The sequence below is a fragment of the Enhydra lutris genome, unplaced genomic scaffold (genome assembly GCF_002288905.1).
Source record: "Enhydra lutris kenyoni isolate GAN:26980312 unplaced genomic scaffold, ASM228890v2 scaffoldscaffold31, whole genome shotgun sequence".
Classification (NCBI taxonomy): domain Eukaryota; kingdom Metazoa; phylum Chordata; class Mammalia; order Carnivora; family Mustelidae; genus Enhydra; species Enhydra lutris.
In genome coordinates this window covers 4,993,492-5,019,986 of record NW_019154115.1, presented here as the reverse complement: position 1 = coordinate 5,019,986, position 26,495 = coordinate 4,993,492, and the positions used below count along the sequence as shown (strand labels likewise).

Genomic DNA, 26,495 nt, shown 5'->3' with positions numbered 1-26,495 from the left:
AGTTTGTATACTTGTTTAAAGAAATCACCATCATCATCACCTCACAGTTGCTATGAAGATAAATGTGATACTGAATATTAAAAAACAGTGACTTTTACAAAGTAGGTGCACAATTAAAAGGTCTACTTTCAACTTTGATTCACTTGTTAATGTGGAAAAATTTGCTCAATTTTAGCACCATTTATATAGCCAACAAAAATTCCATTTCTTTTTCAACATTTCTAAGTTCTCTAGTATCCAAATATGGTGTCAGTTTCTCTCACCAAATAGCTTTTGAGTATTTTATGCCTTTCCTGTCCTCTGTAACTGAGACTTCTCCTGCATGGCCCAAGCAGCTGAAATCCTTAAGACTGTACTGGGAACAATGGAGGGGAGGGGGACTGTATTGGGAGCATGGGAAAGAATGTGCAATCCTAAGTGCTCACACTCTAGATGATGAATAAATTTTCCAAAGTCAAAGTCTCTGTCTGCTACTTACTAGTAACTACTATGTTACTAGTAACATAACTTTGGGGCAAGCTAGTCTATCTCTCTGAGACTTAATTTCTTCATAATCAAAAAATAATATCCAAAAATATGGTCAATTATTTGAAAGAAAAGAGATTTTAAAAACTAAATAAATTAGAAAATACATATTCTTAGAAGTATCAAAAAGCTGACAAGATAGCAGGGAATCATAAAGCCAAAACATAAGAAAGGGCAGGAATTCAGAGAGGAAAACAGAGTGCTGAAGCCAAGTTTGCCCCAAGTTTGCCCCTAACCAAAGCCAAACTTGGGCTTTGATTATTCCAGTCTCATAAAGATAGAAGCCAAGCCCAGGGCCCACCCTAGGTAGGTAAGTCTGATAGGAGACCCTATACCATACAACTGGAACCCATATAAAATTAACCAAAGAAAAGCTCTTCCATTCTAACCCATGCCCTAAGAACTATAATGAAAGTTGCTTTGGCACTGAACTGTAAAGGAAAAGGAGAAAGGAGAGTTCCTATCAAATTAAAACTTCTTCAGTACAGGGACAGCTATAAGTACTTTAGGATCTGGTAGTCAGAGATCTCTGCTGCAACCATTCAACTCTTTTGTTGTAGCTTGGAAACAGCCACAGTCTATAAACAAATGAGCATGCTGCATTCCAATAAAACTTTATTTATGGACACTGAAAGTTAAGTTTCATATAATTTTTACATGTCACGAAATATTTTTTTCTAATCATCTAAAATCTAAAAACCATTCTTAGCTTGCAACCTTACAAAACCAGGTAGCACAGAGCAGTTTGCCTTAAGTTGTAATAGTAAGACACACCACCACTTAAGCTACCACTATCCTACATACACAGATTTGTGACCCTAATTCACATCACCTGGATGGCAACACAAAACAAAACAGGTCAGGCACCTGGCTCAGTCCGTTAAGCGTCTGTCTTCAGCAGGTCATGATTTCAGGGTCCTTGGGAATGAGTCCCACATCAGACTCTCTGCTCAGTGGGTAAACTGCTTCTCCCTCTCATTCTCTGTGCTCTCCCTCTCTCCGTCTCAAATAAATAAATAAAACCTTTACAAAAAACAGAAACAGGTTACAGGCATTTAGGACATGCCTGTGCAAATGTCACAAATAATGTCTCAAGGAAAGTCATTATTTAGACGAAGCACAAAGAAAACAAAACATCATGAATGAGAGCAAGTAAATAAAGGTTAGAAACAGATCTACAAAAATGTCAGATATTGGAAATGTTCATACACAAAACATAAAATAGCTGCTTACTAATATTTAAAGCAAAAAAGGAAACTGAAAATATTAGAATGGAACAAGAACCATACAAAATGACTTGGAAGATAGGGGAAACAACTTCTAAAATTGTGAAAAACAACAATTAAAACTAAAAATAAAATGGAACAGTGAAGAAGAATTACCCATAATGAAACAGGAAAAACATAAGAAAAACAAGTGAAGAAACACATAAGAAAAAGATAAAAATTAATAGACATATAAATTGGAGATCCAGAAAAGAAAGAGTACTGAAATCATAACACCGTGTTCTTTGAAAGCAACCAAAAATAAGTAATAAAATGATGACTAGGAGTTAACAAATGGTATCTTTAACACCAACATACATCCCATCCCACATACCCCTACACAAGATAACGTTCACACTCTTCCCCACCTTCTCTCCCCATTGAACTTGGATGGACCTTTTTTAACTGTCTCCACCAACAAAGTGCAGTAAAGTGAGGCTGTATGACTTCTAAGGTTAGGTCATAAACAGTAACATGGCTTCCACCTAGCACTTTCTTCCTCAGGAATTCCAATGTTCATAACAGAACAACACTTTAAAAGCTCCACGGAGGGGCGCCTGGGTGGCTCAGTTGTTAAGCATCTGCCTTCAGCTCAGGTCAAGATCCCAGGGTCCTGGAATGGAGCCCCGCATCGGGTTCCCCACTCAGCAGGAAGCCTGCTTCTCCCTCTCCCACTCCTCCTGCTTGTGTTCCCTCTCTTGCTGTGTCTCTCTCTCTGTCAAATAAATAAAATCTTTAAAAAATAAAAATGAGATATAAATAAATAAATAAATAAATAACGAAAGCTCCATGGAGAGCACCTGGGTGGCTCAGTAGGGGGTTAAACATCTGCTTTCAGCTCAGGTCATGATCCCAGGGTCCTGGGATCAAGTTCCACATCAAGCTCCCTGCTTTTCCCCCTCCCTCTGCTGCTCCTCCTGCTCATACTCACACACATGCTCTCTCTCTCTCTCAATAAATAAATAAAACCGTATTAAAAAAAAAAAGGGTCCAAGGAAAAATCCACATGGAAAGGAACTGAGACAGAATTGACAAGCTGAAATGCTCCTGAATTCCTGACCCACAAAAACTGTAAATGATAATAAGCCACTACATTTTGGGCTTAACTTGTCATGTCACAAAAGATAACTAACTGCCTCTCCCCCTGCTTGTGCTCAAATAAATAAATAAATAAATAAAATCTTTTTTAAAAATAAAAATAAATAAAATACAGTCCTAAATAATCCATGTGACAAATAAGTAAATAGAAAATATTTTCAACTAGACTATACAAAAATACTTGTGAGATGCAGCTAAAGCAATACTTGACAGGGAAACTTTCAACTCTAAATAGGTATAACAGAAAAAACAAATATCAGGGAACCATCTATTCAAGAAGATAGGAAAAGAATAGCAAAATAAGCCCAGGACAAGTAAAAGGAAGTAACAGAAATGAGAAATAAAAGAAAATGTATATTAGAAAGGTCCAGGGTGCCTGGGTGGCTCCGTTGGTTAAATGTCTGCTCAGGTCATGATCTCAAGCTCCTGGGATGGAGCCCCACATCAAGCTCCCTGATTAAATGGGTCTACTTCTCTTTCTCCCTCTGCCCCTGTCCCTCCCCCCTCCCCAACCTGCTGATGCTTTCTCCCTCTCAAATAGGTAAAATCTTTAAGAAAAGAGAGAAAGGCCCAACAAAGCCAGAAGTTGGCCCCCTAAAAAATAATAAACTGGCAAACTTATGGCAAGAATGATGAGGAAAAAAAAAAAAGGGATCAGGAATGACAAAGGGGGCAAAAACTACTACAAATGCTGCACATGTTATAATACTAAGTAAATTTTGGGGTGCCTGGGTGGCTCAGTGGGTTAAGCCACTGCCTTCGGCTCAGGTCATGATCTCAGGGTCCTGGGATCGAGTCCTGCATCGGGCTCTCTGCTCAGCAGGGAGCCTGCTTCCCTCTCTCTCTGCCTGCCTCTCTGTCTACTTGTGATCTCTCTCTGTCAAATAATAAATAAAATCTTTAAAAAAAAAAATACTAAGTAAATTTTTTAATAAAGATGAAACTGAAAAAAAAATCCTAAAAATATATGTAACTTAGCAAAACTTACTCAAGACACAGAAAACTTAAGTGGTCCCATTAAAATAAAACAAAATACAATGACTCTAATAAAAAAAAAATCTTCCCATAAAGAAAAGTCTAGAGCCATATTGCTTTACAAGATCTCCCAAACACTCAAGGAATAAATCCAATCTTAAATAAATTCTTCCCAATTCTTTTTATGAAGCTGGCATAACTCTCAAATCAAAAATTCTGGCAAGGACCAGATTAGAAAGAGAAATCATAAGCCAATCTTAGCCCTGAACTTGTATGCAAAAATTCCAAACAAATATTAGCAAACAAAAACCAGGATTATAAGTATAATATACTATAACCAAGTGAAGCATATCCCAGGAAAGCAAAGATAAAAACATCATTACATAATTACAACCATTACTATCAGATGGCCAATTAATATAATCAACCATATTTTAAGAAATCCCTAAAAATTCAGTATTTAGTCATGTCTCAAAAGGAGTCTTCGCAAACTAGGAATTGAAAAGAACGTCCTCAATTTGATAAAAAGGTACCTACAAAAACCTACAGCATAGTTAATGGGGAAAGCCTAAACACTTTTTCTTTGGTATCAGGAACAAGATAAAGATGACCCCTATATACTTCTATCAATATTATACCAGTGATCCTAAGCGCATAGGAAGCCAAGAAAAAAAAAAATAAACGGCATAAGGATTAGAAACAAGAAATAAAACTGTTTTTATTTGCATATGACATAATTGTGTATATGGAAAATTTGAAAGAATCTATAAACTCTTGTTAATTTTATAATTTGCTACAAATTGAGGATGTAAACAGACATTTTTCCAAAGAAGACATACAGATGGCCAACAGACACATGAAGAGGTGCTCAAATCACTAATCATCAGGGAAATGCAAATTAAAACTACAATGAGGTACCGTGTTGTACTTGTCAGAATGACCAGAATCAAAAAGACAAGAAATAACTGTTGGAGAGGATACAGAGAAAACGGAATCCTCACACCCTCCGTGGGAATGCAAATTGGTTCAGCCACTGTGGAAAACAGTATGGAGGTTTCTCAAAAAATTAAAAATTGGGGGCGGCTGGGTGGCTCAGTGGGTTAAGCCTCTGCCTTTGGCTCAGGTCATGATCTCAGGGTCCTGGGATCAAGCCCTGCATCAGGCTCTCTGCTCAGTGGGGAGCCATTTCCCCTCTCTCTCTGCCTGTCTCTGCCTATTTGTGACCTCTGTCAAATAAATAAATAAAATCTTTTAAAAAAATTAAAAATTGAAATACCATATAATCCAGTAATTCTACTACTTGGTATTTACCAGAAAGAAAGAAAACAAAACCCTAATTTGAAAAGATATATGCAACCCAATGTTTAGGGCATCACTGTTTACAAGTGGCCAGGATATGGAAAAAACCTAAGTGTCCATCAATAGATGAATGAATAAAGAAGATGTGGTATATATGTGTGTGTGTATACCTGTGTGTATACATATATATGTACATACATATAATGGAATATTACTCAGCCATAAAAAAGAATAAGAGCTTGCCATTTGCAATAACATGGATGGGCTTAGAGAGTATTATGCAAGTGTAATAAATCAGACAGAGAAAGACAAATATATCGTATCACTTTTATGTGGAATGTAAAAAAAAATGGACAAACAAAAAAAGGCAGAAACAGACCCATAAATACAGAGAACTGGTGGTTGCCAGAGGGAGGAGGTTTAGGGGTTGGGCAAAATGAATGAAGGGGAGTGGGAGGTACAGTCTTCTAGTTATGGAATGAATAAGGCACTGGGAGGAAAGGTATGGCAAGGGAATAAAAAGAAAAAAAAGAAACAGATATAAATTGATATTAGTTTCATATATCTATATGCAAGCAACAATTAGAAAATAATCTTTTAAAGATATCACTACTTAAAATTGCATCAGAAAATATGAAGTGCTCAAGAATCTAACAAATAATGGACAAAGCATCTACTGAAAAAATGAGACTTAGTTATGAATCATTACCAAAATGGAAAGATATCCATGTTCATAGACTATAAGACTCAATGTTGGAAAAATAACAGTTCTCCCCCAAATTAATCTACAGAATCAATTAAGTCTCACTAAAAATCCCAAATGTTGTTTTTATACTGGATTATTTAGTGTGTATGTCTGTGTGCAGAATTTGACACAGTGATTCTAAAATATATAGGAAAGTGCAATGGGCCAAAAACAGCCGAGACTCTCTTGATGAACAAGCACAATGTGGGAAAACTTGCCTCACCAGATATCAAAACCTATAAAGCTAGAAGTAGTTAAGAGTGTGTTACACATTCAGGAATAGACCAATACAGCAGAAGGCCAAGTCCAGAAACACACCTACATAAAGATGGATACTTAATATATGTCAGATGTAGCACTGAGATCAGCTTAGAAAAGATAAACTTTTCAAAATCAATGTTAGGATAATCAAGTATCCATTTGGGGTGGGAATAAAATGAAACTAGACCTCCCATTATACACAAAATCTATTCCAGATAAAGAGCAAATTTTTGAAAAGTTAAAACTTAAAAGCTCTTAGATAATAATGAAGGAACATCTACTGTAACGTAGCCTAGGAAAGGGTTTCTTTAAAAGGGTTCAAAAGCACTAGCCAAAGTTGATAAATGCAACTACATTAAAACTGAAAAATTCTGTTGATCAACAGGCACCACAGAGAGTAAAATAACAAGCCAAAAACATAAGATACTTGTAAAAGGTATAACTGAAGGACCAGCATCCAAAACAAATACAGAATTCCTAAAAATCAGTAAGAAAAGCTGAAACCATCTAAAAGAAAAATATTGGGCAAACAGGCACATCATATGAAGAAACTATGAAAGATGTACAACTTCATTAGCAATCATAGAAATTCAAGTTAAAATCAAGAGATACACCCTTCAGATTGGCAATACCAAGCATTAAGTATGTAGAGCAATGGAGTGGTACTTGGCTGACTCAGTCAGTGGAGCCTGCCACTCTTGATCTTGGGGTTGTGGATTCAAGACCCCTGCTGGGTGGGTACAGAGATTACTTAAAAATAAAATCTTAAAAAAAAAAAAAAAAAGAATGTAAAGCAATGGGAACTCAAATACTGTGTTATTGAAGTATAAACTAACATAATAATTCTGAAAAACACTTTGCCATTATCAAAGTTGGACATACACATACCTCACAACCTGACAAATCCATTCCTACAAATTCTAGAGAAACATCTGCACACTTGCAAATATGAAACAGAAGACCACTCACCACCAAATTGTATAATAGCAAGGAAATGAAATAAACTTAAATGTCCATTAAAACTAGAATGAAGGGGCGCCCGGGTGGCTCAGTGGATTAAGCCTCTGCCTTCAGCCCAGGTCATGATCTCAGGGTCCTGAGATCAAGCCCCACATCGGGCTCTCTGCTCGGCGGAGAGCCTGCTTCACCCTCTCTCTCTCTCTGCCTGCCTCTCTGCCTACTTGTGATCTCTGTCTGTCAAATAAATAAGTAAAAATTTAAAAAAAAAAAAAAAAACTAGAATGAAAAAAAAAAAACTAGAATGAATAAATAGTAGTGTAATCGTAAAACAAAATACTTGACCACAATGAAATCTAATGAACTATGGCTAATTACAACAACCTACAACAAATTTCACAAACGCTGAACTAAACATTTCATTTCATTTCATTTTATTTTATTTACTGAGACTGCAGGGGTAGGGAGCAGAGGGAGAAGGAGAGAGAACCTTAAACAGGCTCCATGCCCAGCACAGAGCACAACACCATGCTGCATCTCACGACTCACGTCCTCAGCAGAAATCAAGAGTTGGATGCTTAACTTAACCAACTGAGCCACTCAGATCCCCCTGAACTCAATTTTTTCGATCACATAATATACTATATGAAGTTCAGAAACAAGAAAAACTTATTGTTTATGAACAGGTAACCTGAGATTCAAAATTATGAACCAAAGCAAGAAAATGATAGTCAAAAAATTAGGGTACAGGGGCACCTCATTGGCTCAGTCATTTAAGTGTCTGCCTTCAGCTCTGGTCATGATCCCAGGCTTCCTGCTCAGCAGGGAGTCTGCTTCTCCCTCTCCCTTTGCCCCTCCCCCACTTATTCTCTCTGGTTCTCTCCCTGGTTCTCTCTCCAAAAAATAAACAAAATCTTTTTAAATATAAGTTAGGGTATTAACTACTTCCACAAAGGGGGATGTATATCAACAAGAGCAAGGGAAAAGAGAGGTATGGGGGAGGCAATCCTGTTTTGTTGGCCTGAATGATAACAACACAAATATTGACTTCACAATTTTCTTTAAACTGCAAGTTTTATTCTATTTTCCTGTATATATGAATAAAGAGGAAAAGTAACAACTGCATACAACTGCTATGGTAATTTAATACAATAAAGCAACTTATGTAAGTATGGTACCTAGTTTGCATTTAAAAAAAAAAAACTACTACAATTACGTAATTTTTGTATCCTCCAAAGTTGCTTACGGTAGATACTCAAATATATTGTCCAGTAAATGAAACAAATTCAAATGGTAAATACATTTACCATAGTGAACACTGCCTAATGGGTCATGTACAGAACATACTATGGAGTCCCAATGTTGTACACCTGAAACTAATACAACATTGTAGGTCAACTACACTTCAATTAAAGAAAACCCAATAAGTGAAATAAATTACTTAGAATCACTGGAGTAAAAGGCAATTTAATGAATGGCTAGGTTGCCTAACTTCCAATTTCTACTTCACAAGCCCCAGAGCTTGAATTCCTGCTATCCTAAGAGGTACCCTTCGCTCTACCTTTGATATTCCCAATCTCTTAGTCTCTATACTCATAGTATACATCTTACTATACATCAGACTATCAGCAACTGTCACTGAACGCTTGGAATCTAAAATCTGAGAGGTTTAAGGCAAGAAAGAGGAACAGGAAAAGCTAAAATTAGGGAGAGGGAAATTGTGGGGGAAAAAAACAGTGGGGAAAGAACTTGAGTTATCCTTACATGAAAACACCCAGAACATCAGTTCTTTAGTTCTAATGCTTTAAGAAGCCAAGAAGCAGAGGTAGGAAAAAAAAAAAAGTAAATCATCTATTGTCTGACACAGGTTTCATACAACAATTAAACAAGAATTACACTGATACCAGTTACCTAATATTTAGGGGCAAGAAAGTGTATCTATGTCCCAAAATATATCTACTTCTGAAAGTCTCTTAACAAAAAAATAAATAAATAAATAAATAAAGCTCCCTAAAAATATAGGCTCTCTGGAAGAAACCAATTCCTTCTCAATTACTTGAGGGAAGAAACTTTATTTTTAATGAATTTATTCCATATGTATTACTTATTAATCCAAAAGATTAAACACACATATCAGATCTAGACTCATTCATAAAATCACGGTACATCAGCACAACAGAATATTATGAATCCATGAGAAAGATCTGAATGCGCCACTAAGGAGTGCTCTCCAAAATATATTAAGTGGAGGGAAAAAAAAGAGGTACAGAACAGTGTATGTAGCTAGATACACACACACACACACACACACACACACACACACACACACACACCCCTACCTTTGTCACATGAAGGGTGAATACATACATACATCTTATTTTTGAAAGAAAAAAAAAATTCTGGAATGACAATCAAAAACTCACAAAAAATGGTTACCTCTATGGAGAGCAAAAACTAAGAGTTTCAATGTAAGAGATTAAAACAACTTTAAAAAAAAAGACTGAGGGGCGCCTGGGTGGCTCAGTGGGTTAAAGCCTCTGCCTTCGGCTCAGGTCATGATCCCAGAGTCCTGGGATCGAGCCCTGCATCAGGCTCTCTGCTCCGCAGGGAGCCTGCTTCCTCCCCTCTCTTTCTCTGCCTGCCTCTCTGCCTACTTGTGATCTCTCTCTCTCTGTCAAATAAATAAAATCTTTAAAAAAAAAAAAAAAGACTGAATAAAGAAACCCCACAATATTAAATTTGAATTAAAATTATCAATATGGGGGTACCTGGGTGGCTCAGCTGGTTAAGCAACTGCCTTTGGCTCAGGTCATGGTCCCGGAGTCCTGGGATCGAGTCCCAATTAGGTTCCCAGCTCCATAGGGAGTCTGCTTCTCCCTCTGACCTCCCCTCTCATGCTCTCTCACTCTGTCTCTCTCTCTCTCTCTTAAATAAATAAATAAAATCTTTAAAAAAAAATTATCAATATGACCTCATGCTTTTTTTTCTCCTCCAGACAAGACCCAGAAGCAATGATAGTCCCATCATCCTCCACTATAAGGAGACAGAGCTTCTTAGAGAAATCGCTGATTGCAGTCTAAAACAGGAAAGTCCATGGTGAGCCAAGATATCTTGGAAAAAAGTAAGGACTCACTCAAAGACTAATAATGCATTTATGCAAAAAGAACTGATGGGGGCACCTGGGTGACTCAGCAGGCTAAGCATCTGACTCTTGATTCCAGCTCAGGTCATGATCTGTGTTTTAAGATCACCGGAGTCAGGCTCCACGGCTCAGCATGGAGTCTGCTTGAGATTCTCTCTTTCCCTCTCCTTCTGCCCCTCCCCCTGCTCATGCTCTCTTGCACATGCATGCACACACAATTTCTCTTTAAAATAAATACATAAAATCTTAAAAAAAAAAAGGGAAGAAGAACAGAGGAGTATGCTTGGAGGGGCTCCCAATGTCCTTATTTGAGACGATTTCAGCATCGAAAAAACAATGTAACTCACTATAACACAAAAAATAAAAACCCGAGAGAATATAAAACCATTCACTGTCACCATTGTAGATAACCATTAGGCCAAGGGCTCACTCTGAAAATTAGAAGAGAAAGAATTAAGCATTTATTTACTCCGCCCTTTAGGAGGAACTAGAGTTTACTCCCAGCTGATGGAAGATTATAAAGTTTTGTAAACTGAAGAATGATAGCTAATAAGTGTAAAAGAATTACAGAATTAGAAAAATCACCAATTCTCAACCTTCAATTCAGTAATTAATTTGCCTAAGGCTCAATAAAGGATGCTAAAATTATTAGATAAAACATACTTTAAGAATGGAATTTTATATGGTACCAAAGTATTAAATCCACAGATTATTGTATTTGATGATCATAGCAGGAAAAATACATTTCTACAATCAATGGAGGGACAGCAAACACCAACCTTAAATTTCATAAAATTTTTATCACTAATGGTGATAGTATGTACCTCCCATAATATGTAACATGAAATATAACATCACCTATGATGCATTCTTGCCAAAACTTTTTTAACAAGCATCTAATCAATTTTTATTGTTTATAAGATACACAGTGAGCAAAGGAACAAGTAAAACAAGAGCACAAAGAAACAGGTAACTGTAGAAAACAAGCCATTCTACAAATGATCTGATCTTCTCAAAGAGATATCAGTAACATAAGAAAGAAGAGGAGAGAAAGGAGCTTTTCTAGATTAAAAGAGACTTAAAAGATAATCAACTGCAATGCAAAAATCTTGACTGAATTCTGGCTTGAAAAAATCATTTTATGGAACAAATGGATAAATCTAAATATAGACTGAATCTTAAATGCTATTAGGAAATTACTCGGGGCACCTGGGTGGCTCAGTGGGTTAAGCCTCTGCCTTTGGCTCAGGTCATGATCCCGGGGTCCTGGGATCGAGCCCCGCATCGGGCTCTCTCTCTCTCTGCTCAGCAGGGAGCCTGCTTCCCTTCCTCTCTCTGCCTGCCTCTCTGCCTGCTTGGATCTCTCTCTCTCTCTGTTAAATAAATAAATAAAAATCTTTAAAAAAAAAAAAAAAGGAAATTACTGTTATTTTTCTTAAACGTTGGTAATGGTGACTGTGGAGAATACCTATTTTCTTCTTTTTTTTTTTTTTTAAAGCTTTATTTACTTAAATAATCTCTATACCCAAGGTTGGGCTCATGACCCTGAGGATCAAGAATCTCTAGCTCTTCTAAATGAACCAGACAGGTATCCCAAAAATATCTATTTTCTTAGAAGATAAATACTGAAGTATTTTGAGGTAAACATCATAATATTTACAGCTTTCAAAGGTTAAGTAAAAGTATACAAGTACACAAACATATGAAAAGCAAATATGGATGGCTATTGGTAACTTGAATCTAGGTGGCAGACCTATCAATGACCTTTGTTCTAATTGTTCAACTTTTCAATATTTTTCTAAGATTTTTTATTATAAAAAAAAAGGAGGGGAGGGGCAGGGAAGAGAACTAAAAGAAGACAAAGTTGCAAAAGCAAGTAAGGAAAAAGTACGATCTAAAAGTCGTTTATAAACACATATCTAGGGGCGCCTGGGTGGCTCAGTGGGTTAAAGCCTCTGCCTTTGGCTCAGGTCATGATCCCAGAGTCCTGGGACAGAGCCCCGTATCGCCTGCTTTCCCCACCCCCTCTCTCTCTGCCTGCCTCTCTGCATACTTGTGATCTCTGTCAAATAAATAAAATTTAAAAAAAAAAAAAAAAAACACATATCTACACAGTCACCTGAAGAACTTTCTCTGTTACATTTAAAAAAGAAAAAAATTCAGAGATTACTCATCCCACTATCATCTGATCAATGTAAGTAAACAGATTTCAAACAAATACTTACACACTACAAACAGCAATAGTACTACAATCTGTCAATGATTTAAGGAATGTTTGTCATTGGCAAACAGAACGCTTTCTTATGATACCTCACAGTGAATCAAGATACATTCTAACACATCTATTAATCAAGAAAAGCATTTCTTTGAAATTTCTTTACTTCAAAAGTATGATCACACTTGAAAGACAGCTAGCCAACTATCTTTCTAAGATTTACTTCTATTAGCACCTAACTTTGATTAGCCATGTATTCTTAACGTCCCACAATGAAATTCTTTAAATTTCTGATCTCCTATTTAAATATAAACATTGCGGGGGGGGGGGGGACTCGTTGAATATCAACTAAGTGCCTACTCTTTTAAATAAAGTGTTTAATGATAACCTTGTCTCAGGTAAATATTTCTAATTTGAGAAATGAACATTCTTGAAGCTCAGAAACATTAAGTGACTTGCCTATAAATGACAGCTTATTACGTGAGGAGGCTGGAAACTGAACTGTCACTGGAAACCCAGGTTTGAAAGTCCATATTCTTTCCACTTAACTGGCCTTAATGGATTTAATATTTACAGACAGAAAAGCCCATCTAAGGAAAAAGTATGTTTAAAAAAAAACTTTCATATTCAAAAAACTACATAATGATAAAGAAAAATCAAAACTGAGAAAAAGAAAAAATACACTCTAAAATTATTGCTGGTTGTAAAAAAGAACCAATTCGTAGCAAGCCAGCTGTCTATGACATAGGACAGCTAGTACTTTCCTAACTGTACATGTAAAATTACACTCCAGTTGCCCGTTGGATGACCCCTCTGCCAAAATATGCTAGCAACATAATTCACATTAAAACTCAGAGGCCAAACACCATTTGGAAAGAGCTTTACGTGTTTACACATCTCCAGCAAGTTCACCATTCAAAATTAGTAGGCAATTTTCAACAAATATTCTTTGATCTATGATATCCTTTTTTGACACTCTAAAATATTAAACTTGTAAACAAGAAAATCTACCTAAATACAAACATCCCACAACTGAATATTAGAATATTAATACAATGCGATTTTAAATTTGTCTGTTACATATTGGTATGCAAAACTGAACTACAACATAACTTGTTTGTTCTTTCTATAGGATCAAAATCCCAGTATCTTTGTCTCCTTTATTTTTAAAGATACACACAAAATACATAGAAAAATCTGTACATTGAAGAGTTTTTCCTATTTAAAATTAAATCCTCTTTGAACTGGATAAGTAACTAGAAGAGCGCATGAGGTGGCTTATGGAGTCGAGATATTCTGCATCTTACTATGAGTGTTGATTACACTGATGTGTTTACTTGGTGAAAATTCATTTAGGATCTGTGTACTTTTCTGTATACTTTGTAATTTATAAAAAGCTTATTTAAATTCCCAATCTAAAAACCTTTCTTCCTATATTATAGGGATATCAAAGAAGCTAAAGCCTAGTGAAGAAAATAGACAAGTAATTAGGAATTTCACTAGGGAGCTATGACAGAAGCAAATACTACGTAGGAGCACCCAGAAGTGGCATCTAACTCAACCTAGAGGTTAAAAAAAAAAAAAAAGCTTCCTGAAGATATAACTGACCTGCGTTCTCAATGGGAGAAGGGAAAGACAAGAAAGGAACAGAGATGCTAAGACCAGAGAAAAAGTGCCTTATCTGAGCAGAAACCCCAGTTCAATAAGGGTGGATCAAAGAATTTAAGGAAGAAAGCAAGGAAGGAAAGCCCAGAGAAGTAACAGGTCATGAAGAATCTCACATACAGGCCATGCTACAGTTAAGCTTTATCCTGAAAGCAGTGAGAGAGCACTAAAGATCTTTCAATAGGAAAGGACGTGATCAGATTTGCTTTTGTACTACAAACGTCATTTATAGTGTGTGCCATACTTGCATTCCCATCTTGTGAGAAATTAGCCTACACACTGCCCCATGCTTTTCACCATTATGATCCTGCCCCACACCCACAGGCACAAATAAACACAGGCCAACACTAAATGGCCCGGAGTGATCACATGACCCAGGTATACAGACTTGTAGCAGCCCATGAGAAAAAGACCTGAGCCAAAGAGATTGTTTCTTAGAAATTCAAACCAGAAGATTCCAGGGAGAAGGAAAAAGTCAGTAAACAGGAGCTCAAGTTAAAACGAGAGCATCCAGGAGGCAAAATGTTGGCACAAGAGTAACAGAGTAGTTATAAGGAAGCAGAAGTTAGGAATAAATGGAAGTTGGAAGATAGCAAAGGAAAAACTGGAGTAGAGAGAAAAAGTAAACCAAAGATAAATAGTAAAAGTAGTTAAGACAAGTTAACCAAAGAGCTCTAGAGTGAAATCTGTCTTTTCCTGCTTCTAGCTTTATTTATTAAACTCCTATTCTTCTTGAGACCAAGTTGTTTAGCTTTTCCTAGGTTCCTTTATGCATGTTTCCTTTCAAAAAGCACTCTACTACTTACTGTAACTTGAGTCTCCTCTTTGCAAATGAAACAGCCTAACGAAAAGAGCATTTTAGAACACCTAATCTGGCAGCAGTGCAGAGAATGAATGGGAGGCAAAACAAGAGACAGAAAAGAGAAAGCAACAAGACCACTTAGAAAGCATTACAGGAGCAGCACAACAGACATCTGGGGTTAAGAAACAGGGCACCTGAGTGGCTCAGTCAGTTAAGCATCTGCCTTTAGCTTAGGTCATGATCCCAGAGTCCTGGGATAGAGTCCCACTTAGCGCTCTCCACTCAGCAGGGTGTCTGCTTCTCTCTCTGACCCTCTCCCATCTTGTGCTCGCTCACGAGCGCGCACTCTCTCTCTCTCTGTCTCTCACTTGCTTTCTCTCAAATAAATAATAAAATCTTTTAAAAAATAAAGTAGAAACAACAAAAATAGCAATAAGAAATTATCTGAAATATCATGAGGGAGAATGTGCAGGATTTAATGATACTGGTAGTAAAATACAGAGTGGAGGATGATTCACAGGTTCCTGAAGACTTCTGGAGATGAAGATCATCTGGAGATAAAGATCATCATCAAGATAGGAAATCAAAAACAAAATTTTTTGTTGCAGTTTGTCTCCCTCTTTTTGGAAGAAAGAGAAGCAGAGAAAGAGTTTTATTTTAGGGGCACCTGAAAGGCTCAGTGGGTTAAAGCCTCTGCCTTCCGGTCAGGTCATGATCTCAGGGTCCTGGGATCCAGCCCCGCACTGGGCTCACTGCTCAGCAGGAAATCTGCTTCCCTTCCTCTCTCTCTCTGCCTGCCTCTCTGCCTACTTGTGATCTCTGTCAAATAAATAAAATCTTAAAAAAAAAAAAAAAGTTTTATTTTGTACAAGGCTGAAGTGCTTGTGAAATGTGAATCCAAGTGGAGATGTCCATTAGCAGTAATTCACAGAGGTCCAGAGTTAAAGAGAGGGATCTATCTACACAGCAGCTCTAGATTTATGAATACATAAAGTCGATGTTAGATTTTAAAACATGACCCAAAATTCCCTAATATTTATTTCAAACTAAGTTAATAGAACCTGAAAAATCATGCAAACTAAGAAAATTAGTATTTGGGGCAACCATATTTTCAAACATCCTGCACTTCTCCACAAATGAACACTGAACCAACTTCTACAAGAGCAAAACCCAAATGATTAGAAAAGATGGGTTTATGGTACTAATTTCTACTGAGGTTTTACTCTTTTTTTTTTTTTTTAAAGAAAATCTAAGTTTAAAAAAAAAATCTAAGTTTATTCCATTTCCCTTACAAACTATCCACCACTGATGTTAAATAACGGAAAAAACTTAATCACATATTAGACTGTGTACTTCACTATTGATACTTATAGTAAGATTTTTAAATAATTTAATCACTTAATTTACTAGCTTTAGACATTCAACTCTACCCTCGCTGTAAATGTTGGATCTCTGTCCTATAATCTTTTCTACTCTCATTTATACATTTTGCCCCAAAAATCTACTACAACCCAGAGGTTGATAATAAACTTAAGCCACAAATCCAGCTGCCTCTTGCACATCAAGATGTGACAGAAGTGTAATCACCCCAATGCAACTTGTCACAAATTAAATTCTTCTTTCTTGACAAAAATAAAAATAAAAAATCCCATTCCTCCCTCGTATCAATTCCCACTTCAGTGAAAGGTACAAGCTTGAAACCTAAATCTTGTATGAACCTTCTCCCTAATCTCAAATCCAATGAAATCACCAAGTCCTGTCTACTTCCAATACCCAAATACAGATCCGCTACCATCATTTGCCTGATATTCCTGCCTTTAGTCTTAGACTACTCTTTAATCCACTCTACCCACTGCAGCCACAGTGACCTTTTAAAATGACAATCTGATCATTTCAGTGCCATAGTTTATATCCTTCAATAACTTATTTGATAAATATTATAATCACCATCAAAGCTAGTCACTCCACGGAAGCTCAGAAATTCAATGAGAACTTCAGTTATATCCTTTTTTGTAAATTCAATAAAAAGAGTCACTAGGGGGGCACCTGGGTGGCTCAGTGGGTTAAGCCTCTGCCTTCAGCTCAGGTCATGATCTCAGGGTCCTGGGATCGAGCCCCGCATTGGGCTCTCTGCTCAGCGGGGAGCCTTCTTCTCCCCCTCTCTCTCTGCCTGCCTCTCTGCCTACTTGTGTTCTCTCTCTCTGTGAAATAAATAAATAAAATATTAAAAAAAAAAAAAGAGTCACTAGGAAATTTGAAATCCTGATAATTACTTAGGACATAAACAGCTAATACATTTCAAAGAAAAGCACGTAGTGTTGGTTGTAAAAGCAAAGACTAAAAATAATCTCAACATCATAAAAGCAATACTATCCAGCCCATAAATGAGGCATTTCCATATGTACTGTTGTTATATGATTTCTAGGATCTACTATGAGGTAGGGGGTGAAGGGGCGAAAGCTATAGAGTGTACAGGAAGCTACAGAGTGTAAAGTATTTGTGGTGCTTTTTAAGAGTATAATTTAATAATATAAATCTGAGAATGTATAGGCTTGTGTATGCTAAAAACATCACAGGAGGAACCCACATAAAGATGGAAATAAAAGTTGCCTCTAAAGAGTGAAAATGGGTGATTGGAGAATACAGGGGGAAGAAAAACTCTTTACTGCATATTCTTTTGAATTTCTTGACTTTTACACTATGTCTGATTATTACCTATAATTTCAGTATGATGTTCTCCCTCCTCAGCTTCACACACAAATAAAAATTTTAAAAGTTCTAACTACAAAAACCTCACTATACTTCATCCCTATACCAACGTTTAAAATTAGATACTGGTCATTTAGTGTAACACTACATTTCCTTCTTGACAACTCAGAAGTTCAACTTCCACAAACAAAATTTTATCCACTATTTCACTATTGCTGAGAAGGCTGCTGGTAATGACATCAGTCAACACTGCATGGTAACTGTACTTGCTTCAAGGAGCAGAAATGTATTATTAAATTGACATCAAAATCTTCAAAGATCAAGAAAAACCACAAAACTTACTTTTTTCTAGAAAATTCAAAACAACACATTAAAAAAAGAATCCCCCGGTATCATTCAAAAACAAAGGAAAAAATGCGTAAAAATCTACAGGAAGGTGAAGCGAATGATATTACATGGAGACACTGTCACATCCCTTAGTGTAATGTGATTTAATCCTTATAGAGGTCCCTTAAAGTCACACGTTCCACAGAAGACACGAGATGAGAAGCAGGCTGTGTGACCTATCAACACACACACCCTCTGCTCTGGGCTTCCACACTCCTCCCAGTCCCTCCCTTCTCAGCCACCAGATTAAACACTCCAAACACGGGTGTCAGTTGGTCCCCTTAAACCCCACGGGCGAGGGGGGGCGGGGAGACACTAGATTAAGCAAACATCCCTCCAGGATTTAATGGAAAACCTTTTCAACCAAAGAAAAGAGAAAGATAACAAGGTCTGCCGGAGTGAAGGGCTGGGGAAAGGCTACTGTCTGATGATGTCTAAGAGGTGCTGAACAGATCCCCTGGGAGGTGAGAGCATCACCAGACTACCCCAAAGCCGAGGTGGTGGGTAGGGCTGATGGAGAGAGAGCTGGGAGGGAAGGGGTCAGCAGGAACAGGGTGGCTGCGATGGACGTGCCGTGGAGCTGGGGGGTCGCTATCGGTTAGGGGGCGGCCGTGACTGGGTTTCGGAGGAACGGTGACCGGGTCAGCTTACGGGAGGCCGTAACAGTGTCTGAAGGCTCCATTAAGAGTCCTAAGAGAATCCGAGGGGGCTTCTAATGGGCTGTGTTGGGGTGGGGGGTCCCAGAACGGCCGGGGCTGGCGGACCGGGATGGTGTCCGGCCAATGGAAGATACGCTGGGTGAGGTCTACAAGGGACCCGGCGCCGCGATCGCGTGTCTGGGAGGCTCCCGGGCAGACCCGCTCGCGGGCGTCTCCGCTGGGGCGGGGCGGGGCGGCCCCGCAGGAGCCAAAGAGCTAGACCGAGACGTGGGCCGGGCCGGGCGGCAGGGCCGCTCGGCGGCTTGGGCGGGTCTTACCTCGGGCTCCGCCGCGGTGGCCACCACAGCCCCCTCCTCTTCGCCAGAAGCCACTTCCCACCCGCGGCCCCAGGGTCAGGCCGCCGGAGACAGCAGAGGCTAAGGCCACCAAGGGTCGGACGGTTCCGGGAGGGTGGGCCCAGCAGCCTCAGGGTCCGAGAGAGCGGCCGCCGCGCATCCCCCGCCCTGTCAGAGAGACTCCGCCCGGCCGGGGCAGGCACAGACCCCGCCGCACCCCGCCCAGAGAGCACGCGTCGGACCGCCGCCTCAGCCGCTGTCGCTGTCTCTGCGGGTGCCGCGGGTACCTCCGCAGCCTCCTCTCACAATCCTTGCGGTACTCTCAGCAGCCACCGCCAACCGCCGCCGCGTCCCTCGTCTGCTCAGGCCCGCGCGCCCCCGACCCCGCGCACGCGGCCCCGCCCCGCGCGACTCCCGGCTGCAGAGGAGCAGGCGCGCGCGCACTTACCTCCCACGCCCCCTACCTCCCGCCAGAGCCGGCCAGCCTGCCGGCCTGGCCCCCGCACGTGACGCCGCCAGAGAGTACCTCAGGCGCCTGCGCGGACACGCCCCATTCGTCCGCCCCAGGCGGCCCCGCCCAGACTTTTCTTCCTCACCTTACGGCAGAGCTCGGAACCGTGCCTCAGATTCTCACTCTAGTAGAGAGGAATGTCGCAAGGTTGGGGTAAAAAACTCTGGGTTTGCGACTGTAGCTTTCGCTTTCCGGCCAACACAGAGGTGCCTGAAGGCTGGTTGGGGTGGTGAGGCCCGAGGCAGGTAAGAAGGCGCCTCCCCACTTTGGTTGGTCGGGCGGTCTGTCCCGGCACGGAGCCGCTTTTCAGCCCTTGCAGATTTGGCATATCCTTGCCCCCTCTCCAGTTCTGGTGCTGGATTCTCTGCGCCGCCCCTCTTAGCCCCCGCCCCTTCCCACGCACACGCCCTCTCCCCCGCATTTCCCCGCCCCCGACCTTAGTTTCCTAGTCTGACTTTCCATTCATTTTTCAGACTTTTCACGGAGTGCTTTCTCGTGCTTCAGACTCTAGGAAGTCAGAAGTAAATGAAACAGTCTTAGCTTTCTCAAGTGTGGTGTTATGTGGGAGACGTTGAGAGAATCCGCAGTAGTAATAAAGTAAAACTATGGGGGCGCCTGGATGGCTCAGTCCTTAAGCGTCTGCCTTCCGCTGAGGTCATGATTCCAGGGTCCTGGGATCGAGTCCTGCCTCGGGCTCCTTGCTCCCGGCGGGGAGCCTGCTTCTGTCTCTGCCTCTGCCTGCCACACTGCCTACTTGCGCGCACGCTCTCCCTCTCTCTCTCTCTCTGACAAATAAAATCTTTTTTTTTTTTAATGTATGACAGAAAAAAAAGCAGAGAACCCTCTGAGCATGGAAGAGGAGCCCCTGATTGTGTGGAAGGAGTGGGGGAAACTCTTTCCAAGGTGACCTTTGAGTCACTCCTAAGTTGTGTTAAAAGACTAGTGAGTGTGGCTGGCCAAGAAGTTGGAGATAGAAGCAGAGAGAACGATGGGTGCAGAAACATGACAGTATTGATTGTAAGAGTAAAACGTTGGAGGAGTAGAGTTGGTGGAGGCCATAGGCGTAGATTACCCTTTAAAAAAGCACCGTTGTAAAGGGTGAAGAGAGATGAGGGGCGAGAATATGGGCAGAAAGAATCTTTTCTTTAAAGATGGGGGACTTGGGCGTAAAAGTGTACCATGGAACCCACAAGTGGACAATTCATGGATGAAGGTGGCTGATTTATAGCATCAAGGACACTAGGGGAACTCAACCTTATGTGCACATTAGAATAACCTGAGAAGCTTTTTTGTGTGTTTTGGCGGGGGGGCTTGTTGGTGGTGGTTTTTTGTTGTTTTGTGTTTTTTTTTTTTTTTTAATAAAACCAATGCTCCTGTTCTAACAAACTCTGAGGTTAGGGGCTCAGGCATCAGTATTTCTTAAAGGCTCCTGAAGTGCATTGAGGGTTGAGAGGAAAAGAAAGGATGGAAAGTTAGGAAGGGCAGGAAGTTGATGTCATTGGCTCTGTAACATTAAGATGGAAGTCATTGGATGAGAGAGTTGGGGATGGAATGCAAAGCTTGAGCACAGTGATGGCAGTTTTGGATAAATACTCTGGGTGATGAGAAAAGCGTCATTTCTGCCTTTCCCTTCAGCACAGTTCCATCCCTCAATCTTATGAAGTCCACCTTAAGGCTCTCTTCCCTTTCTCTACCATCCAGCAGCATCTATCAGCTGGGGATCCAACCTTAGAGCTCAATCAAGGGCATCTTCATTTCTGTCCCCAAAAAGAGCTAAGTCAACTTAAGATTCGAAGATTAACTTTACTCCCCTAGAGATTACTGCAGTGCATTGCCAATTTAGAATCTGTCTTCTGTTACTCAGCAATCATTTAAGTTAGGAGAGAGATAAAAGACAGTTAAAATATAACCCTATTTAGATCTCATAGTATTAGTGAAAACAAACCTTTTAAAAGAACAATTCACTTGGCAGGCAGAGAGGTCTCTATAAGGCAAAGCCAAAGCAGTGCATGGCTACTGTCTATTAACTAGGGCTAATCCAAAAACTTGTCTATCTGCCTGCAGATAAGACAGCATTACTGTTGTCTGGTATGACTAGGAATTAATATGAAGGGTAGGGGTGGGGCAGAGATAAAGATGATAAAGTGGGTGTGAACAGATGATGAGGAGCCTTGAATTCCAGGCTAAAGTATTTAGATTATCTACTATAAGCAATTAATAGATATAAAAAACAAAGATAAAAATAAAATAACCTTTTTTTACACCATGGACTTCTTTGGCAGCCTGGCCTGTGGCCCCTATCTCAGAATGTTTTTAAATGTGAAAATAAAATAATAGAAACAAAATCAATTTTATTGAAAATTTTAAAAATATTTAAAAAACGGGTGTTTGATGTGGTCATATGTGTGTTTCTTTATGCATTAAATAACATCTGGCAGCAAGTAATTTCAAAATAGTGATGAGTATAAATTGTATTTTGAAATACTTTTGAAATTTTGAAATATTTTGGAAAACTTCAGTGTGATATGAAAATATATTTCTGTTGGTGAAAAGATATAGGGACTGCTAATACTACTGTGGATTATCCTATACTTATTGAAGATAATGTTAAATTTCAGTTAGATACTATCAAAAATCAAGATGCAGTTTTTTTCCCAGTCCAAGTTCATGGAACCTTTAATTCTTACTGCATCCTGGCCCATGGAGCATAGATTTATAAAAAGCTGACCATAATAGTTTTAAGCAAGAACATGACAGATCAGATCTGTGTTTCAGAAGGTACTGGCATAGTGTTCATTTCCCAGCCTCTCTCTGGTAGTAGGGAACTGGCTGTTTTCTTTTCCTCTTGTACCTAAGGGCAGCAACCAGTACTAATTCACTATTGCCTAATAATTTAGGCCTATAGGAATACTGAGCTTGTACTTATATATGCAGGAGCAGTACTAGGAAATAAATTGGGAAAGATACATTGGGGCTCTTTTTGTGGAAATCATTGAATGCCAGGGTATAATTAGTACTAAATTTGGTAGATAATGAAGAGATTTAAAATTTTTTTGAGTAGAATAATTAATTAGAGTTCTGTTTAAAAAACTAATCTAGCAGTAATGTGTAGATTGGATTGTCAAAAGACAGGAATGAGGGCACCTGGGTGGCTAAGTGGGTTAAGCCTCTGCCTTCAGCTCAGGTTATGATCCCAGGGTCCTAGGATCAAAGCCTGCATTGGGCTCTTTGCTCAGCGGGGAGCCTCCTTCTCTGCCTACTTGTGATCTCTCTCTCTCTGTGTCAAATAAATAAATAAATAAATAAATATCTTAAAAAAAAGAAGAAGACAGGAATGAAGAGTCTGGAGCAGTAAATAATTTTTTTTTAATTTTAACTAAATTTTACTATAATGTGATCTCTAAAGAGTCTGCTATGTTATTTTTGTTTCCCCAGTGTGACTGTCTAGTCTAAAGAAATATAAATTGGACTAAATCACATACCTTTCAATAGAGATGCCCATTTTTTTGTGTTATAAGTGATAATGTTAGTACTTCTGATGGGTAATGGCTTTTACAATATATATAGATTCCCAGGTGTTGCTAAGGCCTTCCTTGATTAAATTCCATCTACACCTGTAAGTCCTATATTTCTGACTTTTTAAGGTCAAGATTGCTCTCTCTTTGTCAATCTCTTAAACCTCTTAGATGAGTAGAATGCATTAGCAAACAAAAAGGAAGTCCTCAAAGCCCAGATAACCCATCTCTTTAGAAACTGATCAATAATAAAAAAAAAAAATAAGAAAGAAACTGATCAATACCAGACTATGCAAAACTTACAAATTCCAGCTAGTCCCCAACTTGTATGTTTTTTAAACATATTCAAAAAAAATAATTATGGGGTCCAAGTATTACTAATCCAAATAAGTAATGTAAAGTTAACTTTCTGAATCAGTTTCTCAGAGACTACCTTCTTCAGCATGACTAGTCTATATTGATCTTGTACATCTAACTATTGGAGACCATTTGAGTATTGATACGGTTCAATACAGACTGAGAATCAAGTTCATATAGAGGTTGAGGTTCATCTGTTTTCTCCTTTTTAGGGGAATGGGGAACAGGTCTATCTGCAGCAAGAATACGTGAAACTTACAAAGCTTTTTAAGAATCTTCATTACTTACAAAAGATCTCTGAAATTTCTTTTCTCTGGCTTCCAGTTAAATGGCTACCCCTTCCACACCTTCATCTGTTAGAAAAGCACTAAAACACAGTCTTGAAACTGAAAAAAAAAAAAGTTCCAATTACAATTAGTATTTTTGAGCATCTAGATTATAGGTTTAAAAACTTGAGGCCTTCTGGGGTGCCTGGGTGGCTCAGTCAGTTAAGCGTCTGCCTTTGGCTCAGGTCATGATTCCAGGGTCCTGGGATTGAGCCCCACCCACATCGTGCTCCCTGCTCAGGAGGAGAGTCTGTTTCTCCCTCTCCTCCCCACTTGTGCTCTCTCCCACTATCTCTGTCACTATCGCTGTCTCTTTCTCTCTCTCAAATAAATGAATAAAATCTTAAAAAAAAAAACTTGAGGGGCACCTGGGTGGCTCAGTGGGTTAAGGCCTCTGCCTTCGGCTCAAGTCATGATCCCAGGGTCCTGGAATCGAGCCCCACATCGGGCTCTCTGCTTGGCGGGGAGCCTGCTTCCTCCTCTCTCTCTGTCTGCCTCTCTGCCTACTTGTGATCTCTGTCTGTCGAATAAATAAATAAAAATCTAAAAAAAAAAAAAAAAAAAAAAAAAAACTTGAGGCTCTCCTTCCCTTATGGCCAATGAATAAATTCTCAGAGTACTGTAGAGGGTTCAATTCCTTCAAAACAAAAGCTTGGGATTTTTGGCCTTAGTTGGCTCTAATATTCTCACTACTATTTGTTGTAGCAACTTGGAATTTTACATTAGCAAGCTAAAATAAATAGTTGCTAAAAATATTTAGCCCTGCTTAATAATATATAAGTCAAGCTTGGTCAGATAACTCACAAATATTTGTGTTAATTAACATTTAAAGACAAATTGCTACAACAGAAAATTCCTTGTGTGTAATTGGGACACTTCAGATCTTGTTTTCCTATGAGCACAATACAGTAAAACATATATTCATTATTTCTTTCATTAATTTATTAAATATTCATTTAGCCCCTACTATGTGCCAACCACATTTTTGAAATCCATTAAGTAGGAGTTTGTAATAACAATCTACCTCTTAACTATTTATGAAATAATTATTTACCAGGCTTTGAAATCTATAGGAAAAATAAGATTAAAAGATGGTGGGTTTTCATACTCTTTAAAACTATGTTTGGATCTATCTACTGTGTGCTGAACACAGTGGTTATTTAAGAAATCAGTCAGATTACAACTTTAGCTTGATCACACCTTATGAGCTTTAATGTGTTGATGCATATGATAAAATCTGTCCACTCCTTTATAAAATAGTATCTTACTCAGACCTCTCATTGAACCTATTGGCCTCCCTGCACACTGTCTTAACAACCCCAGGTATTTTAAATTTTGCAGTTGTATAAAGTCATTTCTCAGAAAATTCTCAGCAAAGCACAGTTTAAGAAAAGGCTGGTGTTTACATCAGGTTTAGAGGAAGGAAAAAAATGTGGTACAATTATAAATGGAACCTTTGAGTTAGAAATGAGACTGAGAATAAAATTCTTTTCATAGTCAATGACACCTTAGCCCTTGATAGCCATATGTAGTAACAGAGCAGTAAATAGAGAACCTTAGTTCTAGAAGAAATCCTAAAAAGTCACCTAGTTTATCTCCCTGGCCCAAGACAGGACCAAATGGGATTTATGGTAGTAGAGTTAATAGGCACAATCATCATACCAAGTAGTTTTTCTACTTTGAGATCTAAATTCCTCTACTTATAAAATACTGATGTCAGAGGAATATTGTCAAATTTGTAAGCAATTTATGAAATTAAGAGATCTTCCTATGTTTATAACAATTTTGTTTTTAGGAGTTTTTCAAAATGTATTTTACTTCGGTATTTTGTTCAGGAAAAACATTTATTAAAATTTCTCCAGTTTGTCAATCACTAAAGAAAACAAGGATGAGTAAAATCTAATAATCTCTGCCTTCAAGAGGGATATATAAATCTTGATGGTAATTTTGAAATTCCACTTTATACAAATCTTTGGATGGTTTAAGCTAGCTTTAAAAGGAAATGTTTAATGGGGGAAATTGAAACCAAAAAAAAAAAAAAAATTGAACTTCCTTCCTGAAAATATTTCTGCTTATGCTGCCATGAAAAGCACATTTGGTCTTGGGATTTTATTCTTTTTGTGAAATCGCAAATGGAATCATATATTAGAAATTGAATGTAATCCAATTTTGGTAAACAGATTAATTTTACATCTTTGTGTTTGAAGGTTTGTAGAAGAGAGATTAGACTTCCTCTGTTTTTTTCCCAGAGGACAGAAGTGAGATCAGTGAGCTGAAGAAACAGACATATTTTAGGTCAGTGTAAGAGTGGGAGGTGGTACATCTTTTTTCTTCCTGAATGGAAATAGCTGTATTTACTGGTTATGTGCTCACTATAAAAAGAAAGGGTAAAAAAATAAAGCAGACAGTATCAAAAGGTAGAAGGAAAAAAGCTAAGAAGTACTAATAATTCTCTTTTTAAAATGATATTTAAACTTTGGCTATCATTCTTGATTATTTTTGTGTATATTTTATACAAATTTTTTTTAAAGATTTTATTTATTTGACAGAGATCATGAGTAGGCAGAGAGGAGGGGGGAAGCAGGCTCCCTGCCGAGCAGAGAGCCTGACATGGAGCTCGATCCCAGGACCCTGAGATTATGACCCAGGCGAAAGGCAGAGGCTTAACCATTGAGCCACCCAGGTGCCCCTATTTTGTAGAAATTTTGTATAAACTTCCTTTTCATAGCATATCATGAATATCTATG

At 38.7% G+C, this 26,495-nt stretch overlaps 1 protein-coding gene across 2 annotated transcripts in view; it reads right to left on the bottom strand.

The window, feature by feature from the left end:
* Positions 1–19,234, bottom strand: part of LOC111153187 (myosin IXA) — a 282,109-nt gene extending 262,875 nt beyond the window's left edge. For both annotated transcript variants that reach the window (XM_022512043.1, XM_022512044.1), the window contains exon 1: positions 19,022–19,234. The gene's annotated coding sequence lies outside the window, so the exon portion shown is untranslated. The remainder of the gene's footprint in view (positions 1–19,021) is intronic.
* Between the last annotated feature and the right edge of the window lie 7,261 nt (positions 19,235–26,495).